Raw genomic sequence first — 17,967 nt, 5'->3', positions numbered from 1 at the left:
ACAGTGTTAAGAGTGCGCCGTGAATACCAAATTTCAGGCATTAACTCCCACCAGGCACAACGCAGTGCCCGACGACCTTCGCTTAACGACCGAGAGCAGAGACGTTTGCGTAGTGTTGCCAGTGCTAACAGACAAGCAATTAGAACAGTGCGGCGAAATTTGGCGTTGATGGGTCATAGCAGCAGACGACCGACCCGAGTGTCTTTGCTAATAGCACGACATCGCCTGCATCGCCTGTCCTCGGCTCGTGGCCACATGGGTTGGACTTTAAACGACCGGAAAACCGTGGCCTGTTCAAATGAGTCCCGATTTCAGTTGGTAAGCGCTGATGGTAGGGTTAAAGTGTGGCGCAGTCTCCACGAAGCCATGGACCCAAGTTGTCAACGGCTCCATAATGGTGTGGGCTGTGTTTACATGGAAAGCACTGGGTTCTTTGGTCAAACTGGGCCGTTAATTGACTGGAAATGGTTACGTTCGGCTACTTTGAGGCTATTTACAGCCAAACAACGATGGAATTTTTATGGATGACAATGTGTCGTATCACTGGGCCACAACTGTTCGCGTTTGGTTAGGAGAACATTTTGGACAATTGGAGAGAATGATTTGGTCACCCAGCTCGTCCGATATGCATCTCATCGAACAATTAAGGGACATAATCGAGAGGTCAGTTCGTGCACAAAATCCTGGAGCGGCAACACTTACGCAATTAATGACTGCTATAGAGACAACATGCCAACGGCCTTGTCGCAGTGGTAACACCGGTTCCCGTCAGATCACCGAAGTTAAGCGCTTTCGGGCTGGGCTAGCATTTGGGATGGGTGACCATCCGGTCTGCCGAGCGCTGTTGGCAAGCGGGGTGCACTTAGCTCTTGTGAGGCAAACTGAGGAGCTTCTTGATTGAGAAGTAGCGGCTCCGGTCTCGGAAACTGACATACGGCCGGGAGAACGGCGTGCTGACCACGTGCCCCTCCATATCCACATCCAGTGACGCCTATGGGTATAGGATGACACGGCGGCCGGTCGGTACCGTTGGGCCTTCATGGCCTGTTCGGGAGGAGTTTATAGAGACAACATGACTCAGTATTTCCGCAGGGGACTTCCAACAACTTGTTGAGTAAATGCCACATCGAGTTGCTACTGCTACATTAGGCCAAGCAAAAGGAAGTCTGACGCGATATTAGGAAGTATCCCATAACTTTTGTCGCCTCAGCGTATTTCTGATCAACCGAATTTGTCTCGATGGCCTGGACTGTATTACGCTTGAGATCATATCACAAAGTTGATGGCGAGCTGTCAGCTAGGTAATATAAATCAAAATATTATATTACAGAAATTAAGCTTTTTAGGGCGTGCTGGAAAGTAATGCCTCGGAATTTTTTATTCTCTTCTCAATACCGATGGAGGTTGAAGATGGCAGGTCATGAAGGGTTGCCTCCATTCATTTTATATTAATTCGGTAATGAATATGTACGCATTTGATGCACGATTCTCTAAATAGGAAGACACTGCAACAGTATATTGTTTAATAAAGTTGGTCGACACTTCTTCGGAATTTGCAGGTGATTGAGAGCCGGCTTTCAGATGACCTTTTTTTCTGAGAAGTGTATCTATTCTGCTTATAAAATGGTTTCCTTCAGAGTCTGAAATAGCAGCCGGTGTACTTTTTAGAGGTCTTTAGTTTCTAAAATTTTTGAAAATTTGCGGTAAGGTCTTATAGGACCAAACTGCTGACGTCATCGGTCCCTAAGCTTACACACTACTTAATCTAACTTTCTTACGCTAAGGACAATACACACACCCATGCCCGAGGGAGGACTCGAACCTCCGATTGGGGGAGCCGCGTGAACCGTGGTAAGACGCCTAAGACCGCGCGGCTTAGTTGTCAACGTCAAACTATTTCCCACGTGCGCAGAAAACAAGCGCCGCGATTGAAAATCAGAAGGTGACGTAAGAAGACGTACCATGGGCGTCTATAGTTCTTGGCGGCAAGCCACTCTAGTGGGGGGAAGTGATTTCGGCTCTCTCATGGTAGGAGGCTGTGATCAGAAAATGTTAGAGCGTATTCTGGTCGAGTAGGTTTCTTTGAGGGAATTTTGCGGAGTTCCTTCGAGGAGGCCGTTTGCGGAGTTAGCCCGGGGACGGAGTAGGTGGGAAGATCGATGCAGCACCAGTCGCCGGAGGCAGTCTATTGAGTCCGTGCAGGGGCGCGCTACATCTACATATGAAGGGCTTATATCAATAGTGGTAAAAGTTCATTTTTGTTCATATTGAGATACAGACTCCTAAAGTTAAATGAGCGCTGAAAAATCTGCAGTTGAGATACCAGAAATATTCAAGCATATGGCTTCTTGCTTTCTGTTTGTTTGGCTCATTAATTTCAGAAGCATTATAGACAGAAAAGTGGAGGTAATGGACTCGTACCACCACTGAAATAAACCCTTCATATATACTCCGCAAGCCACCGTATGGTGCGTAGCGGAGGGTATCATGTATCACTATTTGTCATTTACTTTCATGTTCCACTCGCAAACAGAGCGAGCCCTAATTTCTCGTATCTTATCATCGTGGTCCTTACGCGCAAAGAATGTTGGCGGCAGTAGAAGAGTTCGGCAGTCAGCTTCAAATGCCGGGTCTCTAAATTTTCTTAATAGTGTTGCTGAAAAGAATGTCGCCTTTCCTCCAAGGATTCCCATTTGAGTTCACGAAGCATCTCCGCAACACTTACGTGTTGTTCGAACCTACCGGTAACAAATACAGCAGCCCGCCTTTGAATTGCTACGATGTCTTCATTCAGTCCGACCTGGTACGGATCACAACCACTCGAGCAGTACTCCAAAATATGTTGCACCAGCGTCCTATATGCGGTCTCCTTTACAAGTGAACTACTCTTTCCCAAAATTCTCCTAATAAACCGAAGTCGACCATTCGCCTCCCCTACCACAGTTCTCACATGCCCGTTCCACCTCATATCGTTCTGCAACGTTACGCCCAGATATTTAAACGACTTGACTGTGTGAAGCAAGACACTATTAATACTGTATCCGAAACATTACAGATTTGATCTTCCTACTCAACCGCATTAAACTTACATTTTTCCAGATTTAGGACTAGCTACCATTCATCACACCACCTGGAAATTTTGTCCAAGTCGTCTTGTATCTTCCTACAGTCACTCAACTTCGACACCTTACCGTAGACCACGGCATTATCAGGAAACAACCGCAAATTGCTGCCCACCCTGTCAGCTAGCGGCGGATTTACGGCGGCGAGCACGGAGCTACTCAGGAGAGGCGGCACCTGTGCAGCCCGGCACGTCAGGAACTTTCCAGGTGATCTGTTACCCACTAGAGTGTGTTCTTTCGACCACCAGCAGCAGCTGTTTAGTTGATGGATGTACCGTACTCTTCAAGTTTAGTCTTTCGCACTCACTATTGCTCAATGTAGAAACAACCAGATAGCGTTACTATTGATACTCAAAAAGGGAAAGCGTCGCGCACAGAGCTCCAGCACTTCGTGCCAGCTTGGACTCGAGTTCGAGTCTCGGTCCGGCACACAGTTTTAATCTGCCAGGAAGTTTCATATCAGCGCACACTCCGCTGCAGAGTGAAAATCTCATTCTGGAAACACCCCTCAGGCTCTGGCTAACCCATGTCTCCACAATATCCTTTCTTTCAGGAGTGTTAGTTCCGCAAGGTTCGCAGGAGAGCTTCTGTAAAGTTCGGAAGGTAGGAGACGAGGTACTGGCAGAAGTAAAGCTGTGAGGACGGGCTGTGAGTCGTGCTTGGGTACCTCAGTTGGTAGAGCACTTGCCCGCGAAAGTCAAAGGTCCCGAGTTCGAGTCTCGGTCCGGCACACAGTTTTAATCTGCCAGGGAGTTTCATATCAGCGCACACTCCGCTGCAGAGAGAAAAATCTCATTCTGGAAACATCATTAGTACTTATATGAATTTCATACATAGGTGTTTCAACGCCATACGTGCTTATTTTTGTGTTTAAATGTCAAACTACATCGACTATTTATTCAATTTGTACAGAAACCACATGGCAGTTATAAGAGTCGAGGGGCATGAAAGGAAAGCAGTGGTTGGGAAGGGAGAGAGACAGGATTGAAGCCTCTCCCCGATGTTATTCAATCTGTATACTGAGCAAGCAGTAAAGGAAACAAAAGAAAAATTCGGAGTAGGAATTAAAATCCATGGAGAAGAAGTAAAAACTTTGAGGTTCGCCGATGACATTGCAATTCTGTCAGAGACAGCAAAGGACTTGGAAGAGCAGTTGAACGGAATGGACAGTGTCTTGAGAAGAGGATATAAGATGAACATCAAAAATTCGGAGTAGGAATTAAAATCCATGGAGAAGAAGTAAAAACTTTGAGGTTCGCCGATGACATTGCAATTCTGTCAGAGACAGCAAAGGACTTGGAAGAGCAGTTGAACGGAATGGACAGTGTCTTGAGAAGAGGATATAAGATGAACATCAACAAAAGCAAAACGAGGATAGTGGAATGTAGCCGAATTAAGTCGGGTGATGCTGAGGGAATTAGATTAGGAAATGAGACACTTAAAGTAGTAAAGGAGTTTTACTATTTGGGGAGCAAAATAACTAATGATGGTCGAAGTAGAGAAGATATCAAATGTAGACTGGCAATGGCAAGGAAAGCGTGTCTGAAGAAGAGAAATTTGTTAACATCGAGTATAGATTTCAGTGTCAGGAAGTCGTTTCTGTGAGTATTTGTATGGAGTGTAGCCATGTATGGAAGTGAAACATGGACGATGAATAGTTTGATCAAGAAGAGAATAGAAGCTTTCGAAATGTGGTGCTACAGAAGAATGCTGAAGATTAGATGGGTAAATCACATAACTAATGAGGAGGTACTGAATAGAATTGGGGAGAAGAGGAGTTTGTGGCACAACTTGACTAGAAGAAGGTATCGGTTGGTAGGACATGTTCTGAGGCATCAAGGGATCACCAGTTTAGTATTGGAGGGCAGCGTGGAGGGTAAAAATCGTAGAGGGAGACCAAGAGATGAATACACTAAACAGATTCAGAAGGATGTAGGTTGCAGTAGGTACTGGGAGATGAAGAAGCTTGCACAGGATAGAGTAGCATGGAGAGCTGCATCAGACCAGTCTCAGGACTGAAGACCACAACAACAACAACATTTATGCAATAAATCCAATGTCACGACGAATAACCTTTCATTTCGTATAAATTAGTGTATCTTATTCATTTAAGAAATTTTGTTTTTTTTCTGTGGGATATTAGAAGATATTTATTATTTTATCACAAGTTTTCCAACTTAGGATTCAGCACTGGGGCCACACAATTCATTAATTCGCGTTTGTGTACTCCATTGCGTACAGATACCAGTAGTGTTTCCTAAGGGTGGTTCTGTGTCGAGGATTATTCCGGGGCAGAAAATAATCACAGGCACTTCCCGCATTACCGTACCGCCGGGAATCTTGCAAGGTATGTGATGCATATTACATAAATGTCATGCATATCTCTCGGTCGACTTTTCCGTATCGCTGACGCAACCAGCAAACCTCTGCCACTAGAGGACTCCGCATTGGAGCGTGTAACGGGGCGGTCGGCGTTGAACTACGTCGGTGCGTGAGAAACAACGTGCTCTGATCGAGTTTCGAGTTGGAAGAGTTCTTCCACACATGGAGCACCCCTCCTTCAGCTTGACAACACCAGACTACACACGAGCGCTGTACATAAGCAACAATCCGACGCACTGGATTCACTGTCATCCATCACCCTGAACGCAGTCCCGACTTGATCCCATCGGATTTTCATCTGTTTCCAAAACTGGAAGAACACCGTCGAGCACTTCACATTGATAGTGATGAAGCGGTGCGAGCAGAGGTGAGGTTGTGACTCCGTCAACAAGTTTAAACACTCTTCAGTAACGGTATCAACAAAGTGGTGTCTCGTTGTGCAAAAGTGTGTTCGTCGCCTGGGTGACTATGTTGAGAAATAAACATATAGACTTGAAGAATAAAGATGTAGAATGTTAATAACGTTTGTTTTAATTAAGAAGTTTTAAGAGTTCTCACATTAGAAATTCGGAAGCTTTACTTTTCGGCACGCCCTCGTAGTTCAGCGCCTGCCTGGTTTAATTTCTGGTTTAAAAACTGGATGCTGAAAATTGCTTCAGAACGTTCGAGTGATACAAATATGGACGTCACACCATTTGTACGGGGAGAAAACATAAGCGTTGTGCAGGGTTCGATCGTAGGCCCATTTCTGTGCTTATTCAGTGTTAACAATCTACCGTTTTATATGATACAAGCATTATTGTCAAACAGCATACAGAGGCATTACCTGGGAAAATAGTAAATGATGATTTTGTTTGAATTATTAACTGCTTTCGTACTAATGAATTATTCCTAAAACATCCCATCCAGTTTAGTATTATCAAAAATAATCCACCTGGTTTTAATGTAGTGTACCAACACAAATGCCCGCCTCTGTAACTGAGCGGTCGACGTTTCTGATTGCCATGCGAAGGACCCTGGTTCAATCCCAGATACTGCCAGGGGTTTTTCTTTCGTGGGAGGACTATAACGGGCTGCACTCAACGTCGTCGTCCCATTTGAGGTGTTATTTGAATGAAAAGTAGGGGTTCAAGGTCTACAAAGCTGATAACACCTGGGAGACCAGTATGCTGGTATGCTAGCCTTGTGCCTCCCCATACCGCTTCGAAATGACACCAATGGCAGAGGAGGATCCGGCGGCCAGTCGGCACCCAAAAGTCCACAGGGGGGACGCAGAGTCAAAATATTTTAAGCAGGATGGGAAATTCGAAGTTCTTGCGTTTGCATAATGATGAAAACTAAAACTGGAAAAAGACATACAGTAGATATGCTAAACTGTTAGGTTCAGATAGTATTGCCATAAGAACAATAACAAGCTTACAGAACATAAGAATCGTTAAGATACTATATTTTGTATATTTTCGTTCACTGTTGTCCTATGGGATTATTTTCTGGGGTAAATCCCCATTTAGCCTAAAAGTATTCTTTGTTCAAAATCAAGTAATTAGAATTATGTAAAGGGATCATACTCGTCCATATTCAGACGCCTGTTTAAGCAGTTGTGAATATTAACCACAGAAAATTTATTTGCTACTAAAATATGCTGTCAAAAATCCAGCTTGAGATTAACATTGATATTGATAATTACAACATTAGAAGGAAAAATGGTCTGCACTTCCCTCTAATTTATCTATCTTTGGCACAAAAGGGAGTGGAATACGTAACTACAAAACTCTTGGCAATATGCGCATGGAAATGAAAAGTTAAAGAGGTATCACAAGTGTTCCCAAATACAGATTAAAGTGGTTTTTCGTTGCAAATACTTCTGTACCATTACGAAATTCTCGAGTAGAAGTAAACAGTCAGTTGCAAACATGTAAATGCAATTAGCAATATAAACATGTTTTTAATTACCTTTGTTGTTCAGCTGACATATTCCTCATCATAACGTTTACTTGCATATGATCTACGGAACGTGGAATTGACCAACTATAGACATTAAGAGGTTTCTGCACTGGTTTTCACTTTCTCTATTTAACATCAACAATATTGCTATTATCAACAAAAAACGCTTGATTTTAGTGTAAACATGAATATTGCTTTCAGGCGTGCTATAATAACGAAAGATCATACGCCAGTTGCGTGTCATTTCATTTGAAAATATGGCATTCTTAAGAGATAATTGTACCAAGGAATGGTGTTGCGGCGATATGAACAAATAAAATCTTTTCGTGCTTCCAGCCGCATGAAGTGCATGTACACCTTGTGATCAGAAGTATCTGGGCATCTCTACAGGGTGGAGAAAAATTGTGTCACGAAATTTTAACCCAGGATAGCTGATGCCAGTACGAACCAAAATTACTAATGTTGTGTAGGTCGACAACGCATAATTTTTAAACTACGGAAACTTGGCGCCACGCGATCCTGTAGCCAGATGCTCTGGACAACGCGTGACCGCGAATGCTTTGCCTGCCGGAGATTGCGACGTATCCATGGCACGGTCGGTGGTAGCGCGCTAGCCTTCCACTCTCGGGACCTGGGGGCGAATCCGCCGGGCTCCGACACATCCACTGTAGATTCATGATAAGACATACCGGGAACAAACCCGCCAACAGCTGTTAGTTCGCGTACAGAAAGTCTTTTACAAATCATGTCGGCCCTGAAAAGGGCCTTCTTTGTATCTAGGACATCGGTTACTTAAGCAAGTGCTCGAACCGGCGACCCTCTGATGCGACGCAAGCTTGGTAATGGACGTACGCCAGTACCACATTTGTGTACACTTCCACTCCCCCGTACACGAAATACAGTCTGTGACGACTATTAGTAAGCGGTCGTGTGCTCACCAAGTCCCTAATGGTTATTACCTGGCAAAGCGAACTGGTAACCTGGCCAAGATGACAGCACCATCGTGTTTATCTGGCAAGCAAGGGGGAGGGGGGGGGGATGTGGCAAGAATGTACAGGGGGTAGTGAAATTAATGTGAACACCATGCAATATAATACATCTTGTTGCAAGCTGGCACCGCGTGTAAATCTTGCGACACGGCTACAGTGCACAGCTGACGTGACAAGTCTTGGAGGCTACTTTCCAGTGTATTTTACATTTTGTTCTGCAACAGTGAACACAAGCGATCATTGAACTGTGTGATCTTTCACACTTCCAAAAAGGGCAACCCGTTGATGTACTGTTAACGTGAGCATTTGAGACGAGAACGGCTCAACTGTTTAACGTTTCACGGGTGACGTATCCACGGTAGTGACAGGATACACGAAACATGGTAAAACATCGCTGGCGAAGAGAAATAGTCGACGAAAGTCGGGAGTAACTGCCTGTGACCGACGACAATTCAAAAGGATTGTGACCAGACAATACAAAACTAGTGCCGCAAAAGTGACTGCAGAACTGATCACTCACGTGAGCGACGCTGTGTCGAAAAAAGCAATACCGCGGGAGCTTCACGAGGCTAACAATCATGGGAGTGATACAATTGAGAAATCCTTATTGTCGGAAGCCAAAGCAATGCTGCGAAAGAAGTAGCGTCACGATCATAAAACCTCGGCACATGATGCCTGGAAGAATGTGGTATGGTCCGCTGAACCATCGTTAACATTGTTTCCCACGAACGGTTGGATTTATTTATGGAGAACACCAAAAGAAGCCTACGATCCGGCCTGCCTGCCTCCTACAGTCAAGCATAGGAGCAATTCCGTTACGATTTGCCGGCTACGTCGTGGTATTCAGCTGGTCCTACCATTACCCTCACTGTCCGGATTAGTGCGAATGAATATCTCGACATCCTCGACAATGAAGTGCTAGGTATGACTAGCATATTGCTGCCAGACATTGCCATATTCCAAGATGATAATGCGCCCATAAACACGGCCAAAACGGTTCAGGTATCATTTGTGGAGCATCACAATATCATCAAACATCTTCCCTGGCCAGCACAATCGCCAGACCTCAACATCATTGAAAAGTTAGAGGGAGTTTTAGAGCACAGACTGAGGACCAAATGTGCAGCCCCAACATCGTTCAAGCATTCCATGTAGGCTTTCACGGCCGGCGTCTTTATCAGTAAACTCTTCCGGGCTAAGTTGCCGTGGTCGATCTGTAGAACTTCTTCTCCCTGACGTTTCGTTCTCAACTGCGGAGAACATCTTCCGAGGTGAGTCGACGACTGGCTGCTAGGAGCTGGGGCCGCCGCTTATATAGAGATCGTAGGGGGCGCCACCACACGTCACATGGCGTCGATGTGCAGCTATCTCTGGCTATCGTCTGTTCTCTCGATTGCAGGCAATCGATTGTCACGTGATTGATGCAACGTCGACCGCCATATCTTATCCAATTTTAATCCTTCTTCTTTACGATTAAAATTATATTGATGTTTGTGGATTTCAATTGCCTCTCTATACATACGTGTATAATAGTGCGACGTCCTCGCTAGCACGCTTGTTTCACCAAATTTTATGTCGTGATCTCCATCCTTAAAAACATGTTCCGCTACTGCCGATTTGTCGATATGTCCCAAGCGACAGTTTCTTTTGTGCTCCGTCAACCGTGTATTGATGCTTCTTTTGGTAGTTCCTATGTAAACCCTGCCGCAACTACACGGAATTTTATATACCCCTGGGGTGGCTAGGGGGTGACGAGCATCTTTTGTTGATCTTAGGCATTCACTAATTTTCTTAGTAGGCCTAAAAATGGTCTCTACCTGAAACTTGGCTAGTACTTTTCCAATGCGATCCGTGATATTATGGATGAACGGAAGAAATACTTTTCCAGCTGATGGTTGTTGCTGTCTCCCATTTTTAGGCATTTTTCTATTTGGGTGAAGTGCTCGATTAATCTCGTTTTTTGTATAACCATTTTTCGCAAAGGCCATTCGTAAATGATTTAGTTCTTCTTGTAAGTAGCCTGGTTCACAAATATTATTGGCCCTATCCACCAGTGTTTTTATGACCCCCCTCTTTTGCCTAGGGTGGTGGTTTGAGTTCTTATGGAGGTAGCGATCGGTATGTGTACCTTTCCTGTAGACCTTATGGCCTAAGGTCCCATCCGCCCGTTTGATAACTGATACATCCAAGAAGTTAAGTTGTCCATTCTTCTCCTTCTCCATAGTAAATTTAATCTTTGGGTTGATGCTATTTAAGTGTACCAGAAAATCATTCAAGTCTTCTTCCTCATGATTCCATATTACAAAGGTATCATCCACATACCGATACCACTTCGAGGGGCTTTTTTTGGCCGACTGCAATGCTTGATGTTCAAAATATTCCATGAATGAATTCGCAATTGCGGGACTTAGGGGGCTTCCCATGGCTACCCCATCGATCTGTTCATAAAATTCACCATTATACTGAAAATAGGTTGAGGATAGACAGTGTTGGAACAAGGCTACTATATCAGTAGGGAACATATTGGCTATATGGGAGAGAGCTTCATCAACTGGAACCATCGTGAACAAAGACACTATATCAAAACTGACAAGTATGTCATTAGGACCGACAGTAATTTCCCTCAATTTCTCAATGAAGTGTAGAGAGTTTTTAATATGACTCTCAGTTTTGCCTATGTGAGGTTGTAACAAAGAGGCAAGGTGTCTGGTTAGTTCTTGGGTAGGAGCTCCAATTGCGCTGACTATTGGTCTCAAAGGAACATCAGGTTTATGTATCTTTGGTAATCCATATAATCTCGGAGGATAAGCCTCCGTTTCACAAAGATACTTTTTAACTTCTGTAGGAATTGAAGACTGTTTTATCAGACGCTTGGTGGCATTCAGCACATTCGTTGTGGGATCCTTTTTCAACTTCTTGTATGTGCTGGGTTCCAGGAGATCACTGATCTTCTTGTGATAATCCTCAGTATTCATTAAAACAGTAACATTTCCCTTGTCAGCGGCAACTATAATAACATTCTTGTCTGCATTGATCTCCCGCAATGCCTTCCTTTCCCCTTGAGACAGATTGCTGCTGGGTGGCTTAGCTTTGCGTAATATCCTGGAGGTTTCCATTCTAATTTCATCAGCAGAATATGATGGTAACTGACGAATTCCTGCCTCTATATTAGCAATAATGTCCTCCACAGGAATCTTGGATGGAGTTATTGCAAAATTCCCTCCTTTAGACAGAACAGAAAGTTCTTCCTTAGACAATTCTTTTTCCGATAAATTAATAACCGTTTGGGAATTGTTTGGAATCGCTGTTTCCTGTCGACCCTCTTGTAGACGATCAAACTTGTCCTTCTGCCTATTGGAAGACACTTCTGCACTAATCTCCATAGATCTAAATGTTAAACTGTCCACTTTGTTCCAATGACAAAACTGCATAGTATTGCTAATAAGTAAATGAAGATTTAGCAGTTGGCCATCACATACCGCCAGTCCTCGTCGTGTCTGATGTATCCGCTCACGTAGTAATGCCAGTTCCATACGAGAATAAATACGGTTAGCTTGTGGCGAATGAAACATTCTTCTCACTTTTAAAAACTTGGGAACTATACCGGTATCACGACAGCGTAGCAGAAAAGTGAGTGAGCAAAGTTGTTGACCTTTCTTCTTGCGTAGGTTCTCCAGTCGTCGTACCCTAGTTGACATTTCCTCCCCGTAGAGGCGTCGAATCATTCCATGTAGGCTTTCACGGCCGGCGTCTTTATCAGTAAACTCTTCCGGGCTAAGTTGCCGTGGTCGATCTGTAGAACTTCTTCTCCCTGACGTTTCGTTCTCAACTGCGGAGAACATCTTCCGAGGTGAGTCGACGACTGGCTGCTAGGAGCTGGGGCCGCCGCTTATATAGAGATCGTAGGGGGCGCCACCACACGTCACATGGCGTCGATGTGCAGCTATCTCTGGCTAACCGTATTTATTCTCGTATGGAACTGGCATTACTACGTGAGCGGATACATCAGACACGACGAGGACTGGCGGTATGTGATGGCCAACTGCTAAATCTTCATTTACTTATTAGCAATACTATGCAGTTTTGTCATTGGAACAAAGTGGACAGTTTAACATTTAGATCTATGGAGATTAGTGCAGAAGTGTCTTCCAATAGGCAGAAGGACAAGTTTGATCGTCTACAAGAGGGTCGACAGGAAACAGCGATTCCAAACAATTCCCAAACGGTTATTAATTTATCGGAAAAAGAATTGTCTAAGGAAGAACTTTCTGTTCTGTCTAAAGGAGGGAATTTTGCAATAACTCCATCCAAGATTCCTGTGGAGGACATTATTGCTAATATAGAGGCAGGAATTCGTCAGTTACCATCATATTCTGCTGATGAAATTAGAATGGAAACCTCCAGGATATTACGCAAAGCTAAGCCACCCAGCAGCAATCTGTCTCAAGGGGAAAGGAAGGCATTGCGGGAGATCAATGCAGACAAGAATGTTATTATAGTTGCCGCTGACAAGGGAAATGTTACTGTTTTAATGAATACTGAGGATTATCACAAGAAGATCAGTGATCTCCTGGAACCCAGCACATACAAGAAGTTGAAAAAGGATCCCACAACGAATGTGCTGAATGCCACCAAGCGTCTGATAAAACAGTCTTCAATTCCTACAGAAGTTAAAAAGTATCTTTGTGAAACGGAGGCTTATCCTCCGAGATTATATGGATTACCAAAGATACATAAACCTGATGTTCCTTTGAGACCAATAGTCAGCGCAATTGGAGCTCCTACCCAAGAACTAGCCAGACACCTTGCCTCTTTGTTACAACCTCACATAGGCAAAACTGAGAGTCATATTAAAAACTCTCTACACTTCATTGAGAAATTGAGGGAAATTACTGTCGGTCCTAATGACATACTTGTCAGTTTTGATATAGTGTCTTTGTTCACGATGGTTCCAGTTGATGAAGCTCTCTCCCATATAGCCAATATGTTCCCTACTGATATAGTAGCCTTGTTCCAACACTGTCTATCCTCAACCTATTTTCAGTATAATGGTGAATTTTATGAACAGATCGATGGGGTAGCCATGGGAAGCCCCCTAAGTCCCGCAATTGCGAATTTATTCATGGAATATTTTGAACATCAAGCATTGCAGTCGGCCAAAAAAAGCCCCGCGAAGTGGTATCGGTATGTGGATGATACCTTTGTAATATGGAATCATGAGGAAGAAGACTTGAATGATTTTCTGGTACACTTAAATAGCATCAACCCAAAGATTAAATTTACTATGGAGAAGGAGAAGAATGGACAACTTAACTTCTTGGATGTATCAGTTATCAAACGGGCGGATGGGACCTTAGGCCATAAGGTCTACAGGAAAGGTACACATACCGATCGCTACCTCCATAAGAACTCAAACCACCACCCTAGGCAAAAGAGGGGGGTCATAAAAACACTGGTGGATAGGGCCAATAATATTTGTGAACCAGGCTACTTACAAGAAGAACTAAATCATTTACGAATGGCCTTTGCGAAAAATGGTTATACAAAAAACGAGATTAATCGAGCACTTCACCCAAATAGAAAAATGCCTAAAAATGGGAGACAGCAACAACCATCAGCTGGAAAAGTATTTCTTCCGTTCATCCATAATATCACGGATCGCATTGGAAAAGTACTAGCCAAGTTTCAGGTAGAGACCATTTTTAGGCCTACTAAGAAAATTAGTGAATGCCTAAGATCAACAAAAGATGCTCGTCACCCCCTAGCCACCCCAGGGGTATATAAAATTCCGTGTAGTTGCGGCAGGGTTTACATAGGAACTACCAAAAGAAGCATCAATACACGGTTGACGGAGCACAAAAGAAACTGTCGCTTGGGACATATCGACAAATCGGCAGTAGCGGAACATGTTTTTAAGGATGGAGATCACGACATAAAATTTGGTGAAACAAGCGTGCTAGCGAGGACGTCGCACTATTATACACGTATGTATAGAGAGGCAATTGAAATCCACAAACATCAATATAATTTTAATCGTAAAGAAGAAGGATTAAAATTGGATAAGATATGGCGGTCGACGTTGCATCAATCACGTGACAATCGATTGCCTGCAATCGAGAGAACAGACGATAGCCAGAGATAGCTGCACATCGACGCCATGTGACGTGTGGTGGCGCCCCCTACGATCTCTATATAAGCGGCGGCCCCAGCTCCTAGCAGCCAGTCGTCGACTCACCTCGGAAGATGTTCTCCGCAGTTGAGAACGAAACGTCAGGGAGAAGAAGTTCTACAGATCGACCACGGCAACTTAGCCCGGAAGAGTTTACTGATATCGTTCAAGCAGTTGGCGCATATTTTGGTACAAGAATGAGTGAAGCTATTCCGCGAAGAGTTGCAGCTGTTCTCAAAGCCAATGGCGGCCCAACTCCTTATTAATAAGTAAACATTGTGTATATGTCAGGTGTTCATAATATTTTGCCCACCTCCCTCCTGCACATGCCAGTAACCTTACGAAGGAGCGCTGTCTCACTGTACACCGCTGTCTTTCTCTCTATACACTTTTCAGTTATTTCTGTCCATTTCTACATGACAGTTCGAGGTTATCCTGTAATAGTCGTAGAGGAGGAGTGAACACGTTACGAAACTCTGCACTCACAACAATGAGTCGTTGCCGAGCATTGTTACTTGACAGTACTCTTTGCACGGTGTCGTTTTGCAGCATTTATTCACAGTGTAGTGTGCACGAATCCACAGTTCGTCCAAATAAACCACTGGGCACTTCAACCCCGATGCTTCGTTTTTTCGCAAAAACTCTAAAGTGATATGCTGTTCCTGCAAGTATGTTTTCTCTTCTGCACATAATCACTAGTTTATTCTGTTACCTTTTAAAATAAAATCCCACAGCTGGAAGTTTTTCTCAGAGTTTTTTGCTATCCTAGAAGTCCAGTTCTGAATGATAAATGATGTGAAGACTTTGTAAAAATTGTATTTCCTTGTGTTGTTCATAACATCGTAGAAATCGCTGTCTAATAACAAATTTTTCCACAATATTAATGAATTATTTATTGTGCCCATTTTACTTATTCTGCTTCGGAGCAGATTCTTATCTCAAACTCCACTTGGCATCGTATCCCTGCTTCCATAATTTGAACACTATTGATCTGCTTAGCTTTCGCTTGCCAACATTTGCTTGCCCCTGCCGTCGCCTTCTCTATCAGAACTATCACAGCTTTCTCATTCTCACTGCCAGTAAAATCAATGACGTTAACAGCAGGTTGTGGCGGCTGCCCGCTAAGGTATTTTCCAGAATCACTTTTCACGCTCGCACTGCAAGGTAGCAACGGCCGCTACTTTAAATTGAAATGTGGCTGTACCTAGTCACGTTATCAATTTAGTTCCCCCTAGAGCTGGGTCTTCTCGAGTACTACTAAAAGTGATGATGTTGCGTGTACGTAAGGCAATGAAGTGAGACCTGTCATCAAAAGCAATGAAATGAATCACGTGCCAACATTACCTTCGGTGAAAGGGAGCACAAACACTAGCGTTGGACCTAAGAACTATAACTTAAACAGACGTAACTAAGAGGGTATTCTGAACATTCCACATAACAGAAAAGGATTTCGTGAGCTGTACTAGTACGTTCCGTTACTGTGTGTTTCTGATTATTAATTTACTATGAAGAGTTGCAGAAAATTAGTTCTAATGCGTAAATTATGCATTTGTGGACTTTTTTCTTACCTCTGAGGAATGTGTCCTGATAGTTTGGCCGCAACTCTTTGTTACACCTTGTGTAGCTGCATAGCCCTAGGACCTTACGCCAATGGAGAAGGGAAGAAAGCTGTCAGTATTGTCACAAAGCACTGTACACTATGCAATGTACAGTGTGATTTTGCTAAATGGGGATAAACTATAGAAAATGATACCTGAGAGGGTAAAGACGAAAAAAGGTCGGATGGACATTTGGCCGGAAATGGCGGTCCAAGGGAGGTACACCCACTTGAAGGTGGAGATAAAAGATCTTTGACAGTGACCCTGCTATCACCAAAATGGAGGTGGCCTTCCAGTATAGGGTAAGCCAAACGACCGTGTGTAACATTGTCCATGACCAATGCCAATACCTGTATCGCGTGTAAAGTGTGCAAACCTTATTACCTATGGACTAGTTTTGCAGCGACAGTTTTGGTGCTGGTTTGTCGCACAGGCTGTCACGGTGTTGGGATTTCTGTCATCCATCCTATTCACAGATGAGGCTTCCTTTATCTCCAACGACGGCACCGTCAACCATTACAGCACCGCCGTGCGGTCTGAGGCGCTTTGGACACAGTTCGCGCGGCTGCCCCCGTCGGAGGTTCGAGTCCTCCCTTGGGCATGTGTTCTCTTTAGCATAAGTTAGTTTAAGTTAGATTAAGTAGTGTGTAAGCTTAGGAGCCGATGACCTCAGCAATTTGGTCCCATAGGACTTACCACAAATTTCCAATTCCCATCACAGCACCCGCCTGTGGGCTACGGTGTATCCCCGAAGTGTAACGGCAGCGAACCGTCACCACCAGTTCAGCTTCAGTGTGTGGGCGGGCACTGTTAGCGACCGCCTCGTGTAATATCTACAGTTCTTTCGGGTGACCGTGCCTGGGTTGGAAGACGCTTCTTTGGCGGTACGAACGGTAATGGGCTGCTATATGATGGTGCTGCACCTCAGTGCCGTCTGGAGCTAAAAGACTAGTACAGACAGAACAGTCCCACTTGTCTCATGTGTGCCTTCAATCACTGAAACTTACGCTGTCAAAGATCCTCACTTGGAGTGCATTGCCAGCCATATGTTCATATGATCTTTTTGTTCCTTTTCCTCTCTGGCACTGTTTCCTGCAGATTACCCCATTTAGCAAAATCGTCCTGTACTGTGGCTTGTGGAGAATTTTTTGTAAAAAAAAGTGTCCCAAATTCTTACAGCAGATGATACTGGTCGAAATCTTGTCCTCTGACTGTAATATTATTGTCAGACGCAGCACTAACAACTGTCTTCTTCATCAGCCATTCCGTAGATATCGTTCTGAGGCTGTACTGGGACCAAAACAACAAACTTAGTGATTACTTGGAGTTAACACAACATAAATAGTGAAACTTAATCTTATTACACTACAAGGAAAACGGCATAAATGGTATTCTGCTATAGTTCAGCCAGTGGCGTTAATCGGCTGGTGCGTGCCATGTACGCCGAATGTCATCCTAAACGCCGCATTCTAGTGGGTTGCTCCAGCGATTTGAATGCACGGATCACTCGCAACAAGGACAAGAGATCGGATATGTAGGAGCGAGTGCGGTGGCGAGTAAATGATGATCCTCAAACATGTGTGGGAAGAACCAGAGCTGTTGATGGCATACACCCACGCTACCGTATAGTCAATTCAGCACCAACAGTTACTTTAACCATATGACTTACAGCGCATGCAAGCTCTTAGGCTAAAAGACCACAATTCCTCACTGTAGTCCAGCCACTGGATTCTAAGGCGGAATGATGATCTTCTTTCAGTTTT

At 44.0% G+C, this 17,967-nt stretch overlaps 1 protein-coding gene and 1 pseudogene across 1 annotated transcript in view; one reads left to right on the top strand and one right to left on the bottom strand.

Moving 5' to 3' along the window:
• The window catches only part of LOC124555740 (cuticlin-5), a 316,613-nt gene that overhangs the window by 75,898 nt on the left and 222,748 nt on the right, over positions 1 to 17,967 (bottom strand). The window lies entirely within an intron of this gene.
• LOC124556966 lies at positions 732 to 850 on the top strand (annotated as a pseudogene).

Source organism: Schistocerca americana, chromosome X, assembly GCF_021461395.2.
Source record: "Schistocerca americana isolate TAMUIC-IGC-003095 chromosome X, iqSchAmer2.1, whole genome shotgun sequence".
Taxonomy (NCBI): Eukaryota; Metazoa; Arthropoda; class Insecta; order Orthoptera; family Acrididae; genus Schistocerca; species Schistocerca americana.
Note: the sequence above shows the minus strand (reverse complement) of the source record. Positions and strands in the feature narration are given on the sequence as shown.